Below are 13,554 nucleotides of genomic sequence, written 5' to 3'. Positions count from 1 at the left end.
GAAGGCTTTAGTGGGCGGGGATTGGTGCAGATGTAGGCAGGGCGGGCTGAGAGGAGGAGCTGCCACCGAGGAGCCACGGCACCAGCAGTGTTTCCTCCCCCCTCCCCTCCCGTGTCAACAAGCGGGGCGCCTGCGCAGGGTATTTGCTTCCCTAGTCGGGCCCGCGGTTTGGACTTCTGGGGGGGGGCAGCTGCACCCCCCTGCCCCATGCTGGGTACACCCATGCAGGGACGTATTATTGCTGTTGCTAGCCGGAGTGCAGAAAAAATACTTCTAAGAAATAAAGAATTCATGCATTAATTTACTTCACTAGACACACTGCACCCAAACCACTATCATCCACAAGCTGCATTTTACATAACTCAGCAGCACATGAACACACAGCTCACATTTAACCAGCCGGCGAATTTGCAGACGAACACAGGGACTTGTTCAGATGCAAGCTTCCCAATTGAGTTTTCTGAGCAACTTGGATGTCCAAACAGTCACCAGACGCAACCGCCGTTGCAGACTTGCAGCTGCAATGACAGATGCCCATTTTTCAGTTCACTTTCAAAGGATATGAGGCAGACATCCCCTATGGCAGCATCATGCAGAGGCTTAGACATCCCTGCCTCTGAATTCCTTTCTGCGTTCCATTTGAAAATGGAATGTACTTTAATTCATTTCATTCAACATGATTTGGGGTGCCAGACTCCTTCCCCCCCCCCCCCGCCTCCAGATCGTTACAAGTATATACTTTGGGGCAGGAACTGTACCTCAATTTTGCATCTCCAGGCAAAAAGATGAGAAGTAGCAAGTGATGTGAAAATACCCCAGCCCAAAACCGTGCAAATTCACTGATAAATATTAAGTTAGGCGGGCAAAGAATCTGACTTTTGTTAAGAATACAGAGGCCCACACATACATTTGGAAGTTAGTCAGCAACCAAAACAATTCAGCCCAATCCACTACAGTTAGGGATGAGCAAATACAGTGGTACCTCGGTTTACAAACACAATTGGTTCCGGAAGTCTGTACTTAACCTGAAGTATACTTAACCTGAAGCGAACTTTCCCATTGAAAGTAATGGAAAGTGGATTAATCCATTCCAGACGGGTTCGCGGACTACTTAAACTGAAAATACTCAAACCGAGGCGTACTTAAACCGAGGTATGACTAAGTCCATTTCAGCTTCTTTCAATTGCTCGTTTTTTCAAATCTGAAGTTCAATTTTCCACATTTCCACATACAATTTTAAATTCAAGCAATCCCTGTGGAAATTCATCGGCATTTCAGTGCGAATTTCTTTTAACATGCACATCTGTGTGCAATTCCCCCCAACATACACATCTTTTGGCAAAGCAATTTCCCCTAAAGTAATTATGGACCCCTTTACTTCAAGGCATTTCCTTTTTTGTGCACAGTTCATGGCTGGAAAACTGCACTGCAAAATTCAGAGAAGGGCAACTTTAGAAAGTTTGCTGTTTTGGTCTGCATACTGCTTTGGAATGCATGAGGTGGTCTGCCTTTGAATGCGAACTGAATCAAATTTCTTCCCCATCCCTACCTACAGCGGTAAGGCTACCATTTAGCTAAAATGTTATTTGTGACTGAACCTTATTTAAAGCAAGGGGAGTTTAGTCAGGGCCAGATTATAAGCGAGAGTATTTACACAACCATCAATTACATGATTGACTTATTCTAGCAAACAGCGGCCATTGGAAGAACACATCTATCAGGGGTGGGCTGACAGCACGAGAAAGGGGCAAATCCTCAATATGGTTCCTCTGCCCACCCACCCCCAGTGGCTTCAAAACCCACCCCAAACAACCATGCAATTTATTACAGTATTGCACAAATAATGTCACATTTGGTTTAGCTCTTAGTTGCCAAAAGCACTCAAAATGGAGAGCACTGATATATATTTGCCAACCAGCTCTCTAAAAAGTGTTGTTTTGTGTGTTAGTAGCTTTTGAAAAATAGCTCTCGCTCTCTGGTTTACTTTGTAAAATTAAGGGCGTACGATTCCAAAGATGCATAATGGGAGTGCAACGCCGAAAATGGCAAAAAAAGCAAACAAAATAAAAGCTTGGCGAGCCATGATCTCTTTGAAACGTATTTGCAAAAAAATAATAATCCACGGCTCTGCACTGAACTGCTGGCTGCTTAACTTCTAGCATCCAAAGCTTTTCAAAGAAACAAGCGTGCTGCTTTTTTGTGTGTAATTCATCGTGACAGGGAGGAAGTTGCAAGATCAAGGCTTTTAAGAACAAGAGAAGAAATGGAGACAAGCAGCTCCCGTCTCACAATGAGGAATCATGTAAGCATCTTCTGAAGCTGACCTCGCTGTGGAAGACAGAAGTACACAGGCTCATAAAAAAAAGAAAAAATGGCAGATGTCTCAGCAGTAACAAATGCAGACTGTATGACAACTGAAGCAGTGCTCAGAGAGAAAATTTGGACACAGTTGCTGTGTTTGTCCTGCGTGGACGACTGCTTTCCTAAACAGTAATGCAATTATCTTGTACACCACCAACACTACATTATAAATATTCCACAGCTGCTGACGTCTTGCTAAGTGGAAATAACCAACAGCCCCATCTCACCCAGTAAAAACACAAATATTCCGGACAGAAGGTTAACTGAAACAGACCTTTCGTGAGCTCAAACACCGAAAATGTTCTACCGCATTTGTGTGTTAGAAGTTGCTAGTGTATCAACACAGCAAATGGGTTCCTCTCGACTCCTCCCTCCCTTCTTTGTCACATGGCAAAGCGCTGACCCCAAACTCTTTCACCACATGCACACACATTCCTTTTAACCAACAGATGTCCAGTCCTATTAACCACGTCTTGGTCTCCCTGTCCAGCACACAACGGAAACTCATGACTCTGGTTTTGCCAAAGGACCAGGTGTGTAGCCTGGGGGTCATTTGGGACTCACAGCTGTCCAGGGTGGTGCAGGTTAATTCTGCATCCAAGGTGGTTGTCCACCAGCTCCATCTAGTATGCTGGCTGAGACCCTACCTGCCACACACTGCCTCTTGCTTGGACTACTGCAATGCGCTCTACGTGGGGCTGCCTTTGAAGGTGACTTGGAAACTGCAGAGTGCTAATCCAGAATGTGGCAGCTAGACTGGGTGACTGGGAGCTGCTGCCGGGACCATACAACACCAATTCTAAAGGATCTATGGTACATTGGCTCCCGGTAGGTTTCCAAGCACAATCAAAGTGTTGGTGCTGAACTTTGAAGCCCTAAATGGCCTCGGCCCTGTATACCTGAAGGAGCTGCCTTCACATGTCTTTGGAAAGTCATGTAATCATTTATCTCTCTGGCATCTGATGGGAGGGCTTTCCACTGGGCGGGTGCCACTACCGAGAAGGCCCTCTGCTTGGTTCCCTGTAGCTTCACTTGTTGCCTTCAAACTGGCCTCAAGCAGTTTACTAGTAAATACTAGTCGCCTTATGTCTGGTGTTTTATCTATAATACCCTTTTTAAAAGCTTCATTGTTCTTTTTTATTATTATTATGAAAGAGTGGCCTCAGAATTTCAATCAGTGTTGGAGCAGCTATGGTGGAGAAAAGCACGGAGAAGTATATCTGGCACCTTAGAACATTTTTCTTTCAGATGCAAATCATGCATAATCCCAGAAAATGTTCCTGATCAAGAGACAGGGGCAAAGTCTTTTTTTAATTAAAAAAACCATTTCTAAAAATAAAACTGCACATGCATTTGATCAAATGCTTTCAAGTATGATTGGAAATTGAATATTTATTAGGCTTTACATTTCTGTTGCTTAAACATGAAATAAATCCTTCATAAAGATGTGAAGAAGTACACCTGAAATGTCGGCTTATCCAATACCTGGAAGAGGTGTGGTGCAATTTGCTCTGACTCAGGTCAATACAAGCTTGCAAAGTCTTTGTTGGTGCGTTTTGTTTGTATAGAGAAAAGCCAGAAACACAGAAGGAGAAAGGCGGGTGAACATCATCATTTGTGAAGCCTAAGGACTGTATGCCATCAAAGCAAAGGTCACTAATATATTGAAATTCCACTGCAGTCCTGCAACAGATTCATACCGTAGCCTGATAAATACAATATAACAAGAGGCTGTTTGTACAAGAAGAATTCTTACAGTTGCCTGCTACATGGCGTAGGAACTGAAATGTACCTATGCATTTCTCAAGTAACTAAAAATAAGATTGCTACATATCCTCCTGTCGGCTTCCAAGAGACAATATTGTGTAACCAACAGTCAGGCTCACTTTAATTTGAAGAAAACAGTAGACCTGCCCCCTTTAACAGAGACATGTTGAATATTTTACACAGCTTAACTAATGAGCGCTGTGCAATGTGTTCAGTTGCCAAGCCTTGCAATATGGAAAAGGCACCATGTTAAAAAGGGGAAAAAACTGGGAGCCAAGAGAGAAATGGTGACTTCGGAATATATACTCTTGTTGTGCACTGAATCACCCACACAATCCTTTGCAAAAAAAAACACAAAAACAAGCTCACATTTTGTAACGGGCTGAATCTAACTGGGATGATAAAGGGTCACATTGAGAATGTGTGGAACAGCGGCAGGGGTTAGGTCCGCCATGTGCTCACCTGCATTATAAAGTATCAGAAGCTGAGGGAAACAGGGCTTGCCAGTCATACCTGGCACACAAAGTGCGCTGCCTTTCAGCTTCTGAGACAGGCTCCTCACACAGGCAAGACAATGGCACGGGAATCAATGAGGCAGCAGAGACCTGGCGCGTTTCACTCATTCATAGGAGCCATCTCCCAGGAGCTGAGGTTCCTTCACCTCCCCAATAAAATATCCGAGCACACCAACCCCCCTTCAACCCCAAAATTGATGGGCATTGCCATTCAAATGTTGTGTGTATGCTGCGTCTTGTGATGTGCCCCAATATTTTATTCAAGTTGGCATCCCTGCTGCATTTCTACTTGCAGAGAATTTATTTCTTTCCTCTAGAAGAGCATAAACGGTGTAACACACACACACCACTACGCCAACTTCACTCTTAAGGTGGTTCAATACATTCCACTACCTTAGGAGTCTACCATCTCATTCTGATTCATGGGTCAATACAACTGGAGCAACTGAATGTGGAAAAAAGAGTTGGTCCAAGCCAGGGAAACAATGAGGACCATCATCCTGTTGTCCAAAGAGCATCTCATAGGGTCACTCTGCCCAAGCTGAGCATCCTTACCAGCGAAGGGACAGGCCACACCAACCCCAAGTAGTGTTCAGTCAAGGTCTCCTCCCAACATTGCAAGTCACTCTCAGGAGCCAGTCTCATGGAGTTTTGCCTTTGTTTGAGTATTGTGGTCTTAGCCCTACACCTGGAGAAGGAACTATCCTTCAAATAAAGATGAACACTCCAGGTAAGGCCAGGCACCCACCCCATCACATTCAGCCCCTTTCAAGCTTCAGACGTTAAGGCTTTATATAGTGGTTTCCAGCTATATACATGGTTTGTATACAGAAGACATAAATTTGGACTCGTTGCCCCAAATGAGGAAGACATGCAATGCTTTGGGGGGGGGAACCAGCATTTAGTTGTGTGTCGCGTGCAGGCTTAGGATGGCTGCTTACCTGTGCACAGGGCAGGGTTACCAGCTAACCCACTGGAAAGAACGAAGATTCTCATTCCCCATTCCCGTTTCTTCTTCTTCTTAAAAACCATTCTGCATGGATACCAGGCAGATTCCCTCCCCTTCCTTTCTAACCTCGGTGTTTTCTAACTCTTGAGCAGTCACAGTACCATTGTCCCCACCATATATAAAACCAAAACATGCAACTCAATAACATATTAATTACAATAAAAAGGAAACAATGCAACTGCGTGAAAATTAAAATCACACACACACACACACACACACACACACACAAAGGTACAAATGCATTCGCTAGGTAACATGCTTTAAAAAAATTTTTTTTGCTTCATTTATAAATAGCAGGATGTAAAGCAGGATGCATATCCTCCTGTATTGTTGTGGTCACCAGGGAATGTTTGCAGTTCAAGGTGGGGGGGGGAGGATATCCTTTCTGAAGACAAGGAGGCCTCTCCTAAAGCTACAGTTCTCCAAGTGGTTCAACACTCAATCCCTTTTCAGAAGGAACTCTGGGACTTGTTGCTTTGAGGGGAATAAGAGGGTCCCCTAACACAGGCATAGGCATACTCCAGCCCTCCAGATGTTTGGGACTACAATGCCCATCATCCCTAGCTAACAGGACCAGTGGTCAGGGATGATGGGAATTGTAGACCCAAACATCTGGAGGTCCGGAGTTTGCCTGTGCCTGCCCTAACAACTCTCAGCAGCTGTAACAAACTACAGCTCCCAGGATTCTTTGGGGGAAGCCATGACAGTTTAAAGCAGTAGCGTAGTGCTCTATGGTGCGAATGTGGCCGCGCACACACTTTTTACACACTGTTGGTGGCTGTATTGCACCTTCTGTATTCTGCAGGAGCATGCCTGCTTTCCTTCTAAAATCCAAGGCTGTTTCTTTAGGTAGCAGAGGAGGTGCAGCAAGGAAAACTGTCCAGCAGCCTGTTCGTAACCATTGAGAGTGAGCCCACCAGCACGTAAAATGATCTGCGCATGTGCGCTTCTAGGAGACAAGATGCCTCTCCCCCTCGGGTATTCAACTCCCTGGGGAGGGAGATGAACTCTGAAGAATGACAGTGTTAGCAAATCACACTAATAAATTTTAACAAGGCGTCCCCAAGGAGCGCAAGTCAGTCGGGGTGGCAGCAAGCCAGAGACTGCTCAAGGGACAGTCTCAGTTTTCTTTCTGGTTCTCCCTGGTATCTTGGTGGGAACAGGAGCTTATGAGATGAGCAGTGGGTAGGTAGGGCAGCAGCAGAAGGGCACTAGGGAGTAAATGCAATGGCTGTGCATCTGAGATGAACATAGTGCTCTCTGTGAGCTGAGCCCTCAGGCATACTCCCAACTCTTGAATTTCCTAAGCTGCAGCTCTTAAGGTTTTGCCCAGCTGTCACAATCCCCCTCCACTGCCCCTGCAGGAGTTTGCAACATTCTATTATCATCCCAGCACATTTCACGCACTGCTATATGACTGATAGGATGCAAGCGTGAGGTTTCTTCAGAGCAAACCTCCTCCTTGCCCTCCAAGTTAGCAGAGAGAGGCAGTATAGGTAGTAGCAAAGCAATCATACTTATGGGGAAACAGTCCCAGACCCACTTCTCCATGAAGTTCTGTCCCCAGCCCCACACCAAGATACCCCACCACACCCCTGGAACCATCCAGGGACCACCGTTTTTGAAACATTCATACTCCTTAGTTAGCCATTTTCTTAAATTGACCAAATCAGGCTTAAAGCAGTTACAGTCACACTGTATTTATTTCTGGGAGGGAATTATTACACTGTCTGAAAGAGTGAAAAGTAGTGTGTGTGTGTGTGTGTGTGTGTGTGTGTGTGTGTGTGTGTGTGTGTGTGTAAAATGCCATAGTTGTATGGACCAAAGAAAAGAGGGAGGAAGGAAACTTTCAAGTTTTGTATCTCAAAAACGGAGACACTTAGGATTTCCGTATGTCTTTGCAGAGACAAGAGCCGTCAAATATCTGGGAGAGAGAACTGGACTGGTCATAAGCTTCAAGGGAAATAAACATTTGTAAAGAACCACCATTCTTCTGATGCATTTGAAGCTGCTTTTACACTAATACATTGTAAGTACGCGACTACCCCCAAAGAATCCTGGGAATTGTAGTTTGTTAAGGGTGCTGGGAACAATAGCTCTGTGAACATAAACTACCGGTAGTTGCCAGCATTATTTGCAAGAAGCAATGTGCTTTAAATGTACACAAGTGTACACAGCCTTATACTTCATTTCTGGCAGATAAAACCCTGGAATTTATTTCAGTATGAAGCCTCAGCCTTGGAATGCATAGTAGCTCAGAGCACCTCGATTCTCAGAATCTGCAAATACCATATTTCGAACTAAGGGTTTTTTTTAAACAAAAAAATCCCCACTCATTTGTTCAAAGCAGGGAGGGGGGCTTAATCCTGCACCATAGCAAGCATTGGAGAAGCCAACCATGTGTCGCCTTAAGAGTTTTACGGCAGGAGTCTATACTTCTCTTTAGAACCTCCAGATTATGTGCATTGTGCTTGGAAAAGACTTCATTCAGCACAAAGTAAAAATTGTAGATTCTTCAGCTGACCTCCCAAAGAGATGCCTTGACAAACAAAATCTGAAAAGGTCAAAAGAGAGAAGCTGCAGGAGATACCGCCTGACACCTGTCTCTGGCTCTTCAGGTTCAGTTGGATGCCAGACTTCTAACCGAGGACTGGAAGAAGGCAGCAAGCCGAAGTTCTGCATTTATTCCTTTATACTTGCTCCCCACCCTCACTGTAAGAGGACCACAGAGCAGCCAAGGTGGGAGTCCTAGGTGAAATCCCTTCCTTATGCCAAGCCCCAAACCAGTTTAGTTACAACAAGCCAATTTCACATTACATACAGTAAGAAATCAAGACTAGTCACTGGGTCCACTCAACAAGGCAACCCACAGCCAATTCCCGGCCCCCTGACCTATTGCATTCACACTTTTGATTGATTGATATACAGTATTAAATATATATCTAAGCGGTGTACCAAAAATCTGATTCAACTATAACTTGTGAGTTCAAGCAAAGATAAAATCACAGTTTCAGTTCTTGGTTTAAACAGGTCACAGTTCCCCAAAATTGGATCCAATGAAATTAGTTAGCCGTTTTTAATTTAAAAAAACAGCATTAGATGTCAACCTCGGGGGGGGGGTGCAGCAGATGAGGAGGCATGCAACTCCAAGGCTTGCCCAAGCTCATTCTTGAAGCAGGAAACAACATGTCAAAGAGGCTAGAAACGGAGGCATGTGAAAGCATTGCTCAAACCAATCTCTCCACCTCAGAAAACGATAAACCAGCTTCTTCCTCCCTCCACCCAACTGCAGGAGAAAAGCTTCAGCAGGAGTAAAGGTAAAGGGGTAAAGCGATCCCTGGATGGTTAAGTCCAGTTAAAGGCGACTATGAGGTTGTGGTGCTCGTCTCGCTTTCAGGCAGAGGGAGCCAGCGTTTGTCCACAGAAAGCTTTCCGGGTCATGTGGCCAGCATGACTAAACAGCTTCTGGCGCAACGGGACACCATGACAAGTGCCAGAGCACATGGAAACGGCATTTACCTTCCTGCCAAAGTGGTACCTATTTATCTACTTGCACTGGTGTGCTTTCCAACTACTAGGTTGGCAGGAGCTGGGACAGAGCACCCCGTCACAGGGATTTGAACTGCCGACCTTCTAATCGGCAAGCCCAAGAGGCTCAGTGGTTTAGACCACAGCGCCACCTGCGTCCCTCACTTCACAAATCCTCTCCAGGATCCATCCCTCAAAACTGGGGTGTGGGGAAGCTGCAGAGGTGGGTGCATGCTAGGGATGGGCAGAGCCAGGTGCAAAAAGTGGGTGAAGCATCAGGTGTGTATTTCCTCCCTCTGTGCAGTGGACTGTATTCCACCTACACAGGTCAGAGGTTCTACCACAAGAGATTATCTCGCCTCCATTCAGGCAAACAAGAGACATTATCACAGGTCTAGACATTCCAGCCAGAAAAAGCACCCAGAATGCAGAGCAGTGCTGCTCAGGGGGTGTAGCCCAGGAGTAAGGTGCATGGCTGGCAACAGTCCTGAAACCCAGCTAGAGAGGCCTATAAAGGCTGCATCCAGACATCAGACCTGAGGTTCCGTACCCATGCTTTAAAATATTATACAAGCTAACAGACAGTGCTGTTCAGGGTTGTTTTTTTTTGTTTCTCTTAAGGATATGGAAATGGCTTTTCCAACATGAAAGGAACTTAACATTTCATGTGCGCTGAATTAGGAATTAGAAGAACATCTCCTTATTGCAATCCCTCTGGCAACAAGCCTACATGCAAAACCTGCTTAACACCACACGCTCTTGAAAATGACGTTGGCCTGTGGAGAAAAGCAATCAGGTGTGGCATTCTTAAGTGGAGCTATCCTGGCAAACATGATTATAGGTAATGTAAAGTCCACTGCAGGTTTCGGTTGCAAACTGAATTAGGCCACCGTTTGAAGGTAGCAAAAGTGAATTGTAGTGGGTTACAAAACTGAGGCTCGAGAATGGATGCATAGAGCTGCGATTCCCACATAATAAATAACGAACCGATGTAAGTTTAAATACATTGCAAGCAAACCCCTGAGACTTCTTAATGATCTGAAATAAGAAACAGTTATCATATCATATAGAGCAGGGGTTCCCAATTAGCTAAGTACTGAGGAGCCTGAGTTTTTCAAAAGCCAAGCAATGAACCCCTTACAGTACTTTTGAAAAAAAAATTCTACAGTATACAATAGTTTTTGTTATGTGGATGGTGCCACAGACCCCCGGGTGCATTATGCAGACCACCAACAGTGAACCACAGACATAGCACACATATTAATGCAACTGTTCCCATTAAAGAACCCAATAATCAGGACTCTTACCTAGTGAAACTGTTCTCTGGGTACTTCTGTTTTTGCTAATGCAGTAAGCAAGGTAACAGTATGCCATTTAATCACTTTCTAACCTGGGGTCCTGAGCCCCTGGGCCTACCTGGCAGCAAGTCAGTATGTCAAGTCCCCCGTCAATCCACGTATCCAAAGTGAAGCACAGTCCTCACAGAGATCCTGGAGCTTGCAAGCCGAGGCCCCTCAACATGGGTAGCTGAGCAAACACAGCCCCTCAGCTCTGCTTCCTATTTGCACTTTGCTGCCTGCTGATTGCAGCATCTGGGCTTGATGAGGCAGGTGACCCTCACCTGTTCCAAGCCTACTCCAGCTAAGGAATCACAGCCCTCCTCCCAGAGTTAGCGAGCCCCACCTGACCAGCTAAGGAGCTGGGCTGTGGGTCTTTGTCTGCCTTAGCTTCCCACTGCTCCCTATGCCTCAGAGCCTGCCCTCTTCTTGGAGACAGGGCCCCCTCTGGCTCTAGTGATGGGTCCTGCTGCTCTGGTATCTGCGCACTGACTCCCATCTCCTTACCACCCCCCCCCCGTCACTCTGTGAGTACTTCCCTCCCCACCTCCTGCTTGCAACCAGTCCCGGCTGCACCCCTCACCACGTAGTCCTGCCAGTTTATGCCATACATGCACTATGTTGATGAGCTGCAGATAGTTCTAATCACTGTGATAAGAGCTGTGGGATTTTAATTATCCTAGGACCCCTTTGGGTATACGAGAACGCCAAGTTCTCAAACGTTTTGGTAGTCAGCCTCCCTTAAGAGCCCAGCTACACAAAATAGCTAAATTACATACTGCACCCTGAGCTTAGACTGTTTAATGTCAAGCTATCATGGCCACTGGTCCCATCACCTCCTGGCAAATAGAAGGGGAAGAAATGGAAGCAGTGAGAGATTTTACTTTCTTGGGCTCCTTGATCACTGCAGATGGTGACAGCAGTCACGAAATTAAAAGACGCCTGCTTCTTGGGAAAAAAGCAATGGCAAACCTAGACAGCATCTCAAAAAGCAGAGACATCACCTTGCCAACAAAGGTCCGTATAGTTAAAGCTATGGTTTTCCCAGTAGTCATGTATGGAAGTGAGAGCTGGACCATAAAGAAGGCTGATCGCCGAAGAATTGATGCTTTTGAATTATGGTGCTGGAGGAGACTCTTGAGAGTCCCATGGACTGCAAAAAGATCATACCTATTCATTCTGAAGGAAATCAGCCCTGAGTGCTCACTGGAAGGACAGATCCTGAAGCTGAGGCTCCAATACTTTGGCCACCTCATGAGAAGACAAGACTCCCTGGAAAAGACCCTGATGTTGGGAAAGATGGAGGGCACAAGGAGAAAGGGACGACAGAGGACGAGATGATTGGACAGTGTTCTCGAAGCTACCAACATGAGTTTGACCAAACTGCGGGAGGCAGTGCAAGACAGGAGTGCCTGGCGTGCTCTGGTCCATGGGGTCACGGAGAGTCGGACATGACTAAACAACTAAACAACATCCTTGTGAAATCATCTTCATGTAGCTAGACTGGTTTGGGGCTTGGCTGTGCTGGCTGGGGCTTATGAGAGCTGTATTGCTTACCGGTACATGGTTAGTGGGGTGAATAGAAAGGGAGAATAGCCAGGGAAGTGTTGGGAGAGCAAAATGTCTTTAGGCAACAGAGGCTGGTTACGGGCAAGTAGTTTACTGAATGAGATGTGTGATTCCCCCAAAAGACCTGATCCCTCACTTGCAGTCCTAAGTGGCTTGATCCCAATGAGAATGGTACCACGTGATTCTTCCAATTGCCCAGGCTGATTTGAAGTTGGGGGAAATCAATCTGTTTGAGCCTCCTCTAGAGTAACACAGCTTATACAGTCATACCTTGGAAGTCAAATGGAATCCGTTCCGAAGTCCGTTCAACTTCCAAAACGTTCAGAAACCAAAGCATGGCTTCTGATTGGCTGTAGGAAGCTCCTGCAGCCAATCAGAAGCCTCGGAAGCCCCGTCGGGATGTTCGGGTTCCAAAGAACGTTCACGAACCGGAACACTCACTTCCAGGTTTGCGGCGTTTGGGAGTCAAAACGTCTGAGTACCAAGTCATTTGGAATCCAACGTACGACTGTACATGGAATGATACAAAGGACTGGTGAAAGCAGGGCCCATGAAGTATATTTAAAAAATGGATCACAAAGGAACAAACATCGGGGACGACGACAAAAGGGGGGTCATCTCAATGCCTTCTATTAACATATTACTGTACATGTGGCCCAGTCTGCAACTTCTAGCACTGTACTTATTTGGGAACGGACGGAGAATGTGTCAAAAGTCTACTTCCTTGTATACAAAAATTGGGATTTTACGAAGAAGGAAGAGCTCTTCCATGTGCATCAGCTCATGCCTGTATAGGGAAGGCCTGTGTGTCAGTTTCAGAACCGTGGGTTCCCAGGAATTAATTTATGGTTGCCACTTTACAGAATCCAGACTCTCCTCTGTTTTGCCTCAAGAGAAGCAGCCGTGCAAACAGCAATACGATCCTTTTCTTGGGCAGGCTTTGTAATCCCCAGCAAGCAGACGTAGCCTGATAAAAAATCAGCTAAAGTACCCTGGGACTCATTTTCTGTATACACAGGGATTACTCGTTCAGGATAGCAAGGTCAACAAAACCCGGAGTACTCCTGGCTGCCTGAACAGTCTAACACAGAAGCAAGTTTCATGCCTTTTCTCAACATGATCGAGCTGTTCAAATGCCACCGAGTTTCCAAAACCATATCCCCTGAACCCCCTCTTATAGAAACACTACATTTTTGTCAATGGCTGGCAAAGTTATTGGTGAATCGCAGAAAGGAGTTCCTGGGTCAACACTCATCTTGGCAGTCCACATCGTCAGAGTTTTAAAAGGGGGGACAACTTCTCTCGACACAATTGCCTTTAGGAGATAGTCACTTTTTCTGACGTTTTTCTTGACCTGGGTCCCCAGCCACTTCACCCATCTCCCCCTATTCTCCCCCCCCTTCCTTTCTGCAATTGTAACATTTTCACCCTGTTGAACACCTTTGAGGGCAAGGAGGGCAACACTGCT

The sequence above is a fragment of the Zootoca vivipara genome, chromosome 8 (assembly GCF_963506605.1).
Source record: "Zootoca vivipara chromosome 8, rZooViv1.1, whole genome shotgun sequence".
Classification (NCBI taxonomy): Eukaryota; Metazoa; Chordata; class Lepidosauria; order Squamata; family Lacertidae; genus Zootoca; species Zootoca vivipara.
The sequence above is the reverse complement of the archived record's forward strand: the minus strand, read 5'-3'. Positions refer to the sequence as shown.